An 11450-nucleotide genomic window follows, 5' to 3' on the forward strand; every position below is an offset into this window, starting at 1 on the left:
AAAAAAAAAAAAAAAAAAAAAAAAAAATTCACTCAGCTATATTTTACAGTTTATTTGGATAGGTCATGTACATATTGGATTAAATTTATCCCTGGTATTTTTTTTTTTTTTTGATGCTATTGTAAGTGGTATTTAAAAATAATTTAATTTCCAATTGTTTGGGGTTTTAAAAAATCTACTTTGATTTAATTTTATTATTTTGAATATATAAAATTTAAAATTGCTTAAAAGTCAAAACTATGTCATATATTAAAAAGGTACTTAGCAGTCCCATGCCATCTCTTGTCCTTTCTACCTCTTTCCCATCCATTGCCTTTATATAACAATTTTATTAGTTTCCGTTTCAATCTTTCAAGGTGGAATTGCTTTGAAAGTTCAAACATTCTAGAAACCCCTGGTCTGGCATGGCTCACATGGTTGTTGGAGGGCAGATACTTTGGGCTCAACATATAGCTCTTTAAAAAAACACAAAAAGAGTTTGACACCTTTTCTATCTCCTTTGAGGTACAGGTGATGGCCCATGCTTGCAAGTTTAAAGAATAGGTTTTTCCTAAAATATATATTACACAGTAGGTGAGCATAATTTCCAGACAAAGAGATATCTTACAGGGTTTTTGCAAGCATTTTATGTTTTCATCCTTGTTGCAAAATGTGTATATAATTTGTCCCTTAGAAAAATATTAGTAAAAATTGAATAAGAGCAAAAGACATCAGCAGCAGTTTACTAGTCCTGTTTTTTAGCCACAAGAAAGGAGATATAGTAGACATGAAGGCTGCTCATCTTTATTTCTAGTTCTCCTCTCCTAAGTCTATGATGGGTTATACTTCTCCACCTCCTTGAAGTTAGGTATGGCCATGTGATTTGCTTTGGTCAGTGAAATATGAGTGGAAGTGACATATACTTTCAATTGGAAAGACTTAAGAACTGGTGCAAAATTTTCCTTTACCTCACTCTGTCTCCTACACTGCTGCTATGACTAGGAGTGTTCCAAATGGTGGAGCTTCTCTGTCAGCCTGGGTCTCCAGTCCAGGACACATGGAGGAGAGGCCCCAGTGCCAGGCAATGCATATATAAGTTGAAGAAGAAATAAACCTTTATTGTTTTAAGCTACTGACATTAGGGTTATTTGTTGTAGCATAACCTATTTTTTCCTGACTAGTATAGGAGAAATTAATTTTGTGGTAAGTGTTGGAGGTTGGGGCCTGAGACTTAAAGAAAAATTGGACCAAGGGTCTCTGGGAACAGAGATGTGGAGAGTTCAGTTTTGGACTGTAACTAGTAAGTAGCAACAATCTGTCTAAAAAGCAAAAAATACATTGATTTAAGACATGGGTTTATTGTTGAAGAGATATAAATGAGCCTAAGGTTTAGTTTCTCATCATGGGAAGGAGTGAATGGAGAGAACAAGGTTGAAGATACAGAAATGAGGGAACATAGTACCCTGTCCACTAGAGGCTGGAAAAGTGGGCTCTCCAGAGCACAAATGGCTTAATTAGGAGGAGGGACATTACTTTTGTTGTGGCAGGAGAGGGAAGGAGAATTGTTGGGTGTAGATGTAGGCAGATTTATAGATCTGCTGGGGGAGGTCGAAGGATAATGATTATAATAGTTCATGGTTACTGCATACTGTAACCATTGCTGATCTCAGTGCTGTATGTGTTACAACTCACTTGATCCTCACAACCCTATGAGATGGTATCACTGTTCCCATTTTACAGATGCAGAAATTAAAGATGTTCTTCATTGGTGAATTCACTTTTCTCTTAGAAATGGGAGGTGAGGTCATCTGCTGAGAGTGAAAATGGAGGTGAAGTAGCTTCATAATCCATCCGTCTTCATTCTAGGAAGTCACTCCCTTGATGTGGGGAAGAGGGGTGAAGACCTGTACCCATCGGCCTGCAGCACCCGCGATCATGTGTGTAAGAGCAGATGTAGGAAGCCTGTGGAGACTGGACATGGAGGGCCTTGGTTTGAGGGTGTTATTGGGTCTCTCTGTAGAAGAGCCTCTGGGAAGAAGACAGGATGGCTGCAATTGCACCTCTGAGCCTCCCTGAAGTGATGGTGACCATTCATGTCCAGCCTTATAAGGAAGCCAGATTATTCTGATCTATTTTCCCCCATTGGAAAATATCTTTTAGGAGAGGGGCTCACTGTTATGTTCATTGGCCAGGTGATCTCAAGTGACCTGGCTGAGTGAGGCCTGCCACAATGTTTTGAGGTTTTTATTTACTTACTTGCACTTTTATAGCACTTACTATGCACCTTAAAAAGTTGAAGAATCTTGACATATCTTGGTTATATGGGGATTCTTGCTTCTCCCTTTTGCCCTCTTCTATATGGTTACTTAGTTGGTGGAGACAAGCCATGTTGGACTTCTTCCTGTTCTGCCAGCACTTTCTGCCCTTGTCTGCTTCTGTGTCTTTGACCATGCTCCTCCTTTTGCCTGGAATATTTTCCACAACTTTTTCTACTGGATACCTGGCCTTGATCATTCATCCTTTTGATCTTGGCTTGAGCATCACTTCCTCAGACCATCCTCCCTTGGCTCCCTTTTTATCTGGGTTAGGCCCCCCTGTTTTATTACCTATCATATTTTTTTTCTTTTGTGTCAATGTGTCTTCTTCACTAGACTGTAAGTTCTCAGAGACAAGGACCTGTTTCTTTTGTCCTCCCCAGTTTCCCTTCCAGTGTTTGTGTTGTCTTACACCTGTGGGTGCAAACCAAACTGAAGTGGAGTTCAAATAAATGTTATTTTCACTGCTGTTCTTTCCTTTTATTATGGAGATGTCCAAAACTCAGTTTTAGGTTAACACACACACACACACACACACACACACACACACACACACACACACACTACACTACACACATGCGCGATACACACACACGCGCGATATTTCTGGTTATGAGACAAAGTGTGCCCCGGTCCTTGTTAGTAAGCATGGGCTGCAGTTTGATTCCTAGCTCACTACATGTGCTGAGTTCATTGATGAGGTAATTATTAGGAGCACAAACTCCCTGATCACTTGAGCAAAGATAATAATACTGTTAGGAATCTCTCATTAGTTGCTGTGGTGGGAAAAATCAGTTGTGTCTAACTGGTGTTCATGTTTTATTTGGTTAGGAGATGTTTTGGTGTCATGTATAGTGGTCTGTTACTGCATAATGGAATTATCTACGAATTTAGTCAAAGTATTGTCAGCATGGACTGGGAGTTTGTTAGAAATGCAAAATCTTGGGCCCCACCTCAGACTTACGGACCCAGAATGTGTATTTTAACAAGATTTCAAGGTGGCTAGTATGTTCCTTAAAGTTGGGGAGGAACTGTTTTAGCATATTAATTACATCACAGGCAATTGAGGGGAACTAAGAAGAACCATTTGTAAATATCCATTCATTTATTCATTCGTTCATTCATTCATCCATAAAACAAATACCTTTTAAGCATGTAATTTTCACTAGGCAGTAGTATTGGTCATAATAATAATGTAAATAATATAATAATATAATGAGTCAGATATTTTACACAATGCACTATTTCTAATTCTTACAACAACCAAAAAAGGGAGATGGTGGTAGGTGCCATGAAGTCACTGGAGGTTACATAGCATGCCTGTCATAACTCAGCAGGTGTATGACTGAGCCATGATTTGAGCCCAGTCAGTCCCATTTGACAAGTCCTTCATCTTTCTACCATTTCTGTCCAAAAAATGGAGGGTGTAAGATCTTATACTTTGAAGTCCTTAATAACATGCAGCTCACTTTTGGTGTACATTAAAAAACTGAGACGTGATCTGGTTACTTCTGTTTGGTGTTAAGGCTTCCAATGGAAAGGAATGTAGAGGGGAGAAAGCAGAAATTCCTACATAAAGAACATTAACGCTCCTCTGTCCAAACCAAATGTAATAAAATGAAATTAAATACCCATTTGTCTCTCAATCTTTTTTTGTGGAAAAGTAAAAGTAATTATGAAACACTGAGTCCAAAAAATCCCTGGAGAACTTTGCATATCTCAGTATTTTGTGTCAAATCTTTTGTGTGACCTCAAAAGCCCAATGATCATTTCATGTAGAAAGCAGGAGAGAGCAGTGAGATCTAGTCATCTGCATGACTGTGAGCTGGCCTCTGATGTGTCTAGATCTCAGTGGTTATCATTAACTAGGTGGTCAATGGTCAGGGAACACCGCTTTGGATGCTTGTGAAGTGAGGCAAGGAAGCACTTTTTATTACCAATCCCAAATCAACTTGTTTCGTGTCAACAGAGTGCTGCTCCGCGTCCTGCTGTGTGCCTCCACCTTCTTGTTTGCTTGGAAAGAGAGATTTCAGCTACTGATGCGATAAAATGCCTCTGCTTTCCACTCCAGATTATTGGGACATGCATGTTTGCTGCGCAGCAAACATAGCTTTCAGGGTCACAGTCATATTTTCCAATGGTGTAGGAAAGAACATTTATGACTTTAGCACCAAAAAGACAAAGATCGTTTCCTTATTAGCAAAAAAAAAAAAAAAGAAATTACAAAATATTGGCCAATTTAGGTGGAGCAATACAAATGTTTGAGGCAAAATAATTCAAGCTGTTTTAAAGCTAGAGGGTTGGGATATCCAAATGTAGCTCTGTAGGATTGCCATGGGTTCCATGAGCTTGCTTTCTGTTTGCGAGAGGGAAACTTGCCTTTTGAAGAACTGTGGCACACATGTTCTAACATAACATGAAAGGAAGGTTTTTTTTGGTGTGCCAAGAAATCGCTCACGTGAGATCGGATCCTTTTAAACAAATCTGGTGGCAAGCTTTTCCTGAAAGCTTGACTGAAGAATGAAATAATCTAAAGTCATGTTCACGGCAGTCGCCTTCAGCCTTTCATATGGAGTTTGCAAGTTTGCATTTAAAAACACAAATTCCGCCCTTACAGTTCTTCTTTTGTACAGCCAAATAGTGCTCAAAGACTGCTCCTCTGGCTAATTGGGATAGCTTCCAGATGGTGGTGATGATTTTTAGATTTATGGCAAGTTCTAGATCTGACTAGAGACAGCATGTTTAAAAAATGAGCTGTCAGTGCTTCTGGGGTGGGGTTAACCAACCATTGCCCCTCGGAGTATAGCTCACGTTTAGAACTGCAAGGGCAGACAGTTCAACAATGAGGTAAACAAGCTTGGAGGTTTATTAAAGAATAATTGTTTGTTTTTTCCTACAACCAAGGACTGAACTTTTTACTTTATCACATTTGGCTATGTACCTTTTTCTTAAGTAGTGGCCCCATTTACAAGAAACATTTTATTTAGGGTACCGTGAGGCTGCTGGAAGCTCAAAAGCTTTCAGCTGTCAACTCCCTGAACCTCGGTAAAACTCCATCTTCTTCATGCAAGTTTGTTTTCTTTTCCCGTTAACATTCCTCTTTAAAATGGAAACACTCTTCCCATCTCAGCCCTGCTTGCTTGACCTTCCATATCTCTGATGACTTGTAGAAATAAAGAAATTGCTGCCTCTGCGTTCTTTTCCCGGGCTGAGTCCTTTCTCAGTCTGGAGGCATGGTGCCTGTGCGAGGGAGGTCCCTTTGACCTCGACCTCTGGAGAGACTCAGCAAAGGCAAGGACTCGGCCAAGAGTTCTGGATCAAACTTATGAATAGTGTCAAAAACACAATATTGGGGCTTTTATCATCCTGAATAAGGACCAAAATAACCTCTAAAATTTACTGTCCTTGGGCACACAAGTATGAAAGGAAATATGGAATGTCACACTTTTTTCTTTTTAATAAGTGATATCTCAGGGTGAAAAATGTAATTATTTTGTTCATACAGTAAGTAGTAGCCATTGTAAATCTCCCTTTCTTTTTTTCCCTGAAGCCATAGAACACAGTTTTGTTTGAAGTTTGCTTTTGACATCATAGAAGGGAGAATTTAGCCCTCCATCCAAATAGAAGATAATTAATTTTAGACATATGACCAATCCTAGACCTGTCTAGGGTAAAGAATGTGTATTTATTTAAATATGAAAGGCAACCTCTTGAGAGAATTGTGTGGAAACCATGCTATCTAAATATCCCTGTGCCTGAAAGACTGTCATTTCAAGTCATTCTGTGCTTCGAGCCCTGGAGATTGAAGCCTTGTCACAGGCACAGGAGAAGAATGCTGGCTTAGAAGTCAAGAGATGTGAAAGTCCTGTCTCAATCTCTGTTGCAAACTTGCTTTGTTTATCTTGGGCAAGTCACTTTCTCTCCCTCTACACCTAGTGTACTGAGAGGTAAAATGAGGTGGTTGACCTAAGGCAGTGTGTTTATTTAATTAATTAATTTACTTTTGCTTATAATTTATTTTCATATAATATCAAACTTACATAAAATTGCAAGAATAGTACAAGGAACTCCCTACACCCTCTACCCAGATTGACCAATTGTTTACATTTTGCCCCATTTGCTTTATTCTCGTGTGTGTGTGTGTGTGTGTGTGTGTGTGTGTGTGTGTGTTGCTGTAACTTTTGAGAGTAAATTGTAGACATTGTGTCCCTATACCCATAAATATTTCAAGTGTGTCTTTTACGGGCAAGGACATTCTCTTGTATAGCCATAGTACAGTTATCAAAATCAGGCAATTGAACATTAATATAATAGTATTATCTAATCCATATCCCATTTTCAAATGTCATCAACCATCCCAATAATGTCATTTACAGCTGGTTTTTCCCAGTCTTGCCAAGATCACACATTGCATTTAGTTGTTTGTCTCTTTTAATCTCAAATCGTCTTTCAGCCTTTGTGGAGTTTTTGAAGAGTCCAAGCTAGTTATTTTGTGGGTTTTTCCTCAATTTGGGATGGTCTTGATGTTGCCTTATGATTGGACTCAGGTTATGCATGCATATTTAGCAGGAATACCGCAGAAGTGATCTTATGTCTTCAGCGCATCACATCGGGCGGCACATTTGTTGGTTTGTTCCAACTCTGCTGATGTTAGTGTTAATCACTTGGTTAAGATGGTGTTTAAGGAAGTATTTTAAAACTCTTTTTAAATTTCATTTTTTTTTTTGCTGTGGTGCTCTCTTATCAAATGTAATCTTATATAAACTCTAGTAGTAGAGCTGGCCCTCCATGTCTGTGGGTTCCACATCCATGGATTTGATCAACTGTAGATCGAAAATGTTTGAAAAAATAAAAGACACAACAATAAAAAAATACAACTAAAAAATACATTATAACAACTAGTTACATAGCATTTACATTGTCGTAAGTAGTACAAGTAATCTAGAGATGATTTAAGATATATGGGAGGATTGTGTAGGTTATATGCAAATAGTACACCATTTTATGTCACGGACTTGAGCATCTGCGGATTTTGGTATCTGAGGAAGGTCCTGGAACCAATCTCCCATGGATACTGAGGGATGGTTGTATAGATAAATGCTATATTTTATAAAACAATTTATGAGCTCTAAATTATAACCTTTATTTATTAAAAAGACAATGAGAACAGAGGCCATTTTTGGTGTTCATAAACAATTGAAATGGAAGTTGTATTAGTTTCCCAGGGCTGCTTTAAACAACAGAAGTGTATTCTTTCTGTAGGCCAGAGGTCTAAAATCAAGGGTTGCCAGCACCACACTCCCTCTGAAGTCTCCAGGGGAGGATCTTTCCTTGCCTCTCCCAGCTTCTGGTAGCCACAGGCATTCCTGGGCCCACGGCAGCATCGCTCCGACCTCTGCCTCGTCTCCACGTGGCCATCTTCCCTCCATGTTTGTGTCTGTCTTCACATGGCATTCTCCTCTCTCCATCTCTGTTTTCTCATCTTATAAGGACAGCAGTCATACTGGATGAAGGGCCCACCCTAACCGAGTGTGACCTCATCTTAACTTGAATACATCTGGTTTTGGTTAGGGACACAACATATCATTCTTGGGGACATAGTTCAACCCACAGTAAGAATTATAGATGACAATTGCAGTGTTAGAGAAACATCCTTATCTAATTTATTTATTTTTGTGGGTTTTTTTTTTTTGTAGTACAATATGGAGAAAAGTCCTGGTCCACACTAAGTATTATAAATGGTAGTCTTTTTTTTTTTTTCTAAAGCCATATTTTATTATGAACTTTAACCAGCAGGAAACTGGGGGCAGGCCCGGGGGTGCTCCTAGGTGTAGTACTGCAGGTTGGCTTTCTTGGTCTGCACCTCGAGGATGCCCTCCATGTAGTCCTCATGGGTGAGCTCCATGGCACCCCCGTGTAGCACGATCATGTGCACCACCACACACATAGCCTTGCACTGGGCCCCGTTGAAGTTATCCCCACGGAGGTCCAGCTCCTTGTAGTTCACGTCAGGACTGATGTTCATCTTTCAGGAATGGATCTGTGTGATTCTGGGCATTGAGAACTCAATCTTGTGATCCAGTCAGCCTGAGCAGAGCAGGGCAGGGTCCAGGATGTCCACCCTGTTAGTGGCTGCAGTGACCTTGTGTGTTGGGCTGGAAGCCGTTCAGCTGGTTCAGAAGCTCCAGCATGGTCCTCTGCACCTCCCAGTCCCCAGCCTTCTTCCTGTCAAAGTGCTTAGTGCCAATGGCATCTAGCTCATCAATGAAGATGATAGATGGAGCTTTCTCCTTGGCTAGGGCAGAGGCATCCAGGACCAGCTTGGCGCCATTGCCAATGAACATCTGCATCAGCTGGGGGCCAGCCAGCTTTAGGAAGGTGGCCTTAGTCTGTGCAGCACAGGCCCAGGCCAGCAAGGTCTTTCCTGAACCTGTACATCAGCACCCCCTTTAGAGGCTGGATCCCCAAGTTCTCAAACTTGTTGTGGTTCCTTGGCAGGACAGTGGCCTCCACCAGCCCTTGGATCTGCTTGTCCAGGCCCCTGATGTCACCGTATTCTTCTGTGGGCCTTTCATCCACCTCCATGGTCTGTACCCACGAATCGTCCTCTGTGGGCAGGCTCTCCAGGATCAGATAGGAATCTGTTCACACCCGCCAGGTCTCCTGGCTTCAGCTTTTCAGCATCTACCAGGATGGTGGTTTGTCATGTAGAGGTTTTGATCACTGCACGCTTCCCCTTCTCTGGGAGTTCAGGTCAATATAATATCGGCACCGTCCTCCTCTTGGTCATTGGGATCAACATTCAGTAGCTCGATGAGGTTGGAGACAAGGTGCGGGAGGGTCTTGTTCCCTTTGATTTTCTCACTGTTCTGTCTCCTTAGTCTTGTCCTTCATGGCCTGGAGTTAATGGGTGACACTTCGCTGTTGCAACACTTCGCTGTTCGTGATCTGGATCTCACTGTGCATCTGCATGTGCTGATCTCTCTGTGGACGGCCTGAGCGCCTCCGGCCCTACTCCATCTTGCCCACCCTCATCCCACACGGTCGCCATCTTCTCCTGCTGAATCTGGCCTTGTTTTATGTTTTAAATTTAAACATGTCACTTTACAATCTCAATCTCAATCCCTTCAGTGAAACTGATCCAGAAGTCTGAAATGGCAGCATTACCGACAAGGTCTTGGAAATCATGCACCTTCCTTACTGGGAAGGACTCACTTTTTAGGAGTTGATGAATGGACTCCCGGGGAAACTTAAGTCATCATTATATCTGGCTGACAATGTGTTTTTAAATGTCATAATACCCTGAGTTATTCAATGGTGCCTTTTGAGAACATCTCGTTAGTGGCACGTTCTGTCAGACATTCCCTCAACGTTTCAAAATAGTGAAAACAGTGTTATTTTGAGGCTAAACTTGGTTTTGGTTTTTGTTGCTGACTCTGTGCTGTTGTGAGCAGTAACGTGAAGACCAGCACTGCCAAAAGGAGCCCACTCAGCTAACTAAACATAGCCTCTAGATATCCACCTGGTCGACTCAGTGACATCAAGAGATGTTTAATTAATGGAGGGTTTTTTTCAATGAAAGTTATTTATATTTTTATTTGAAATATCTGTGCCAGATTTGACTTGAAACTATTAAAAACTTCAATGTTAAAACATATGTTCTGGAACTTACCACTCTTGTCATTATAAATAACTGTGGTAAGTTCCCAGTTCAAGGACAAAGCCTCAATAAATTTAACAATTATGGAGTTTTTATAACAGAACAATTTATTGTAGTTTCATCTGAAGTATCTGTACAAACTTGTCTTGGAACTTTTAAAATCTTCAGTATGAAAATACACATTCTGAAGTTGTCCACCCTTATCATTACAATAACTTTGTAAAGTCCTCAGTTTAAAGACTATGGCTTAATAAATTTGACAATTTTTATGACTTTATCCAACATCTTTCAGAATGCTGCATAGACAACTACTTAGCACAAATACTGTGACGATGAGCGTATTTCAGCAACTGTTTTTAACTCTTGTCATGTCACCAGAGTAAACTTGGCTACATTTTTGACAAGTTATTCAATGGTGTATTAAAATTGAATGTGAAAACAATTTTTTTCTGCAGTTGTGTTTTATGTAATAAATCTTTGTATTTATTTCTGTGACGAGGTATAAAAACAAGCAAAATACAGAGATAAACAAATCCACATTTTCATCTAGCTGAATTATGGAATCTAAGCTCTAAAGGAATTCACTAGATATGTATTTTGAATGTATATTTTTGCATTAGATCAGTGATACTAACCCATGTGGTATGGCCCTTCAAGGATATTTGGAAAGACGTGGGGGCATTTTTGGTTGTCTCAATACCTAATGGTGCAACTGGTACTTAGCTTCCTCTAGCCAAAAGTGCTAAGTGACTCGTACTTGTCCCACCTTAAATGCCACCAGTGCCCAGACTTTATCAGAAAATGACAGTAATTATGTTTTTGTAAATGTCTGCTTATTTACAAAATATTAAATCTCAAAATATTAATTATTAATATTAATAGTTAATATTAATTAATAATGTTAATATTTATTAAATATTAAAATATTAAAGTCTGTGTTAACAGCCCAGACTTGAATAAAATCTTTCTGATAGAATTTGTCTTTTCTTCACTTACTATGAATGGTCCTCTTAAAGGGCTTTCATTTTCACATTTAAATTTTATGTACATAACCTTTTTGTTGATGACAGTAAGGTAGTTCAATTAGGCAGGTACATCTGAGTTCCTTTTGGGTTCACTGTATTTTGTTTCAAATCGTATAAGTTGGCAGGGTTGTAGAACTTTTGTAAGATATCACTGCATGAAGTACAACTCAGCAGTTTTAGTTGCACTAAAAGTGAAACAGGGTGGTGGAGAATTCTTATTGTGCTTTTTTGCTTTCAAATGATTTTGTGTGAAACTCAGAGGCACTTGCATTTATTTCATACTCGTTTGTTAGTGTTGTGGTTGACCATTCGTTGAACATCACTTACTGCCAAATTGGCACATTTCATCAGGAAGTGCCATCTTGTTTTATTTATCATATTTTCTTATTGTTTAATTTTTAACCAGTATTTATTTATTATTTATTATTTATTAACCAGTATTTCTCTCTTTTTTTTTTTTTCCTTTTCGTC

General features: G+C 39.5%; 1 pseudogene; it reads right to left on the reverse strand.

Annotated features, from left to right (window-relative positions):
• Positions 1-8118: 8118 nt before the first annotated feature.
• Positions 8119-9351, reverse strand: LOC103583162 (annotated as a pseudogene).
• Between the last annotated feature and the right edge of the window lie 2099 nt (positions 9352-11450).

This window comes from Galeopterus variegatus, unplaced genomic scaffold (assembly GCF_000696425.1).
Source record: "Galeopterus variegatus unplaced genomic scaffold, G_variegatus-3.0.2 Scaffold20185, whole genome shotgun sequence".
NCBI classification, from domain to species: domain Eukaryota; kingdom Metazoa; phylum Chordata; class Mammalia; order Dermoptera; family Cynocephalidae; genus Galeopterus; species Galeopterus variegatus.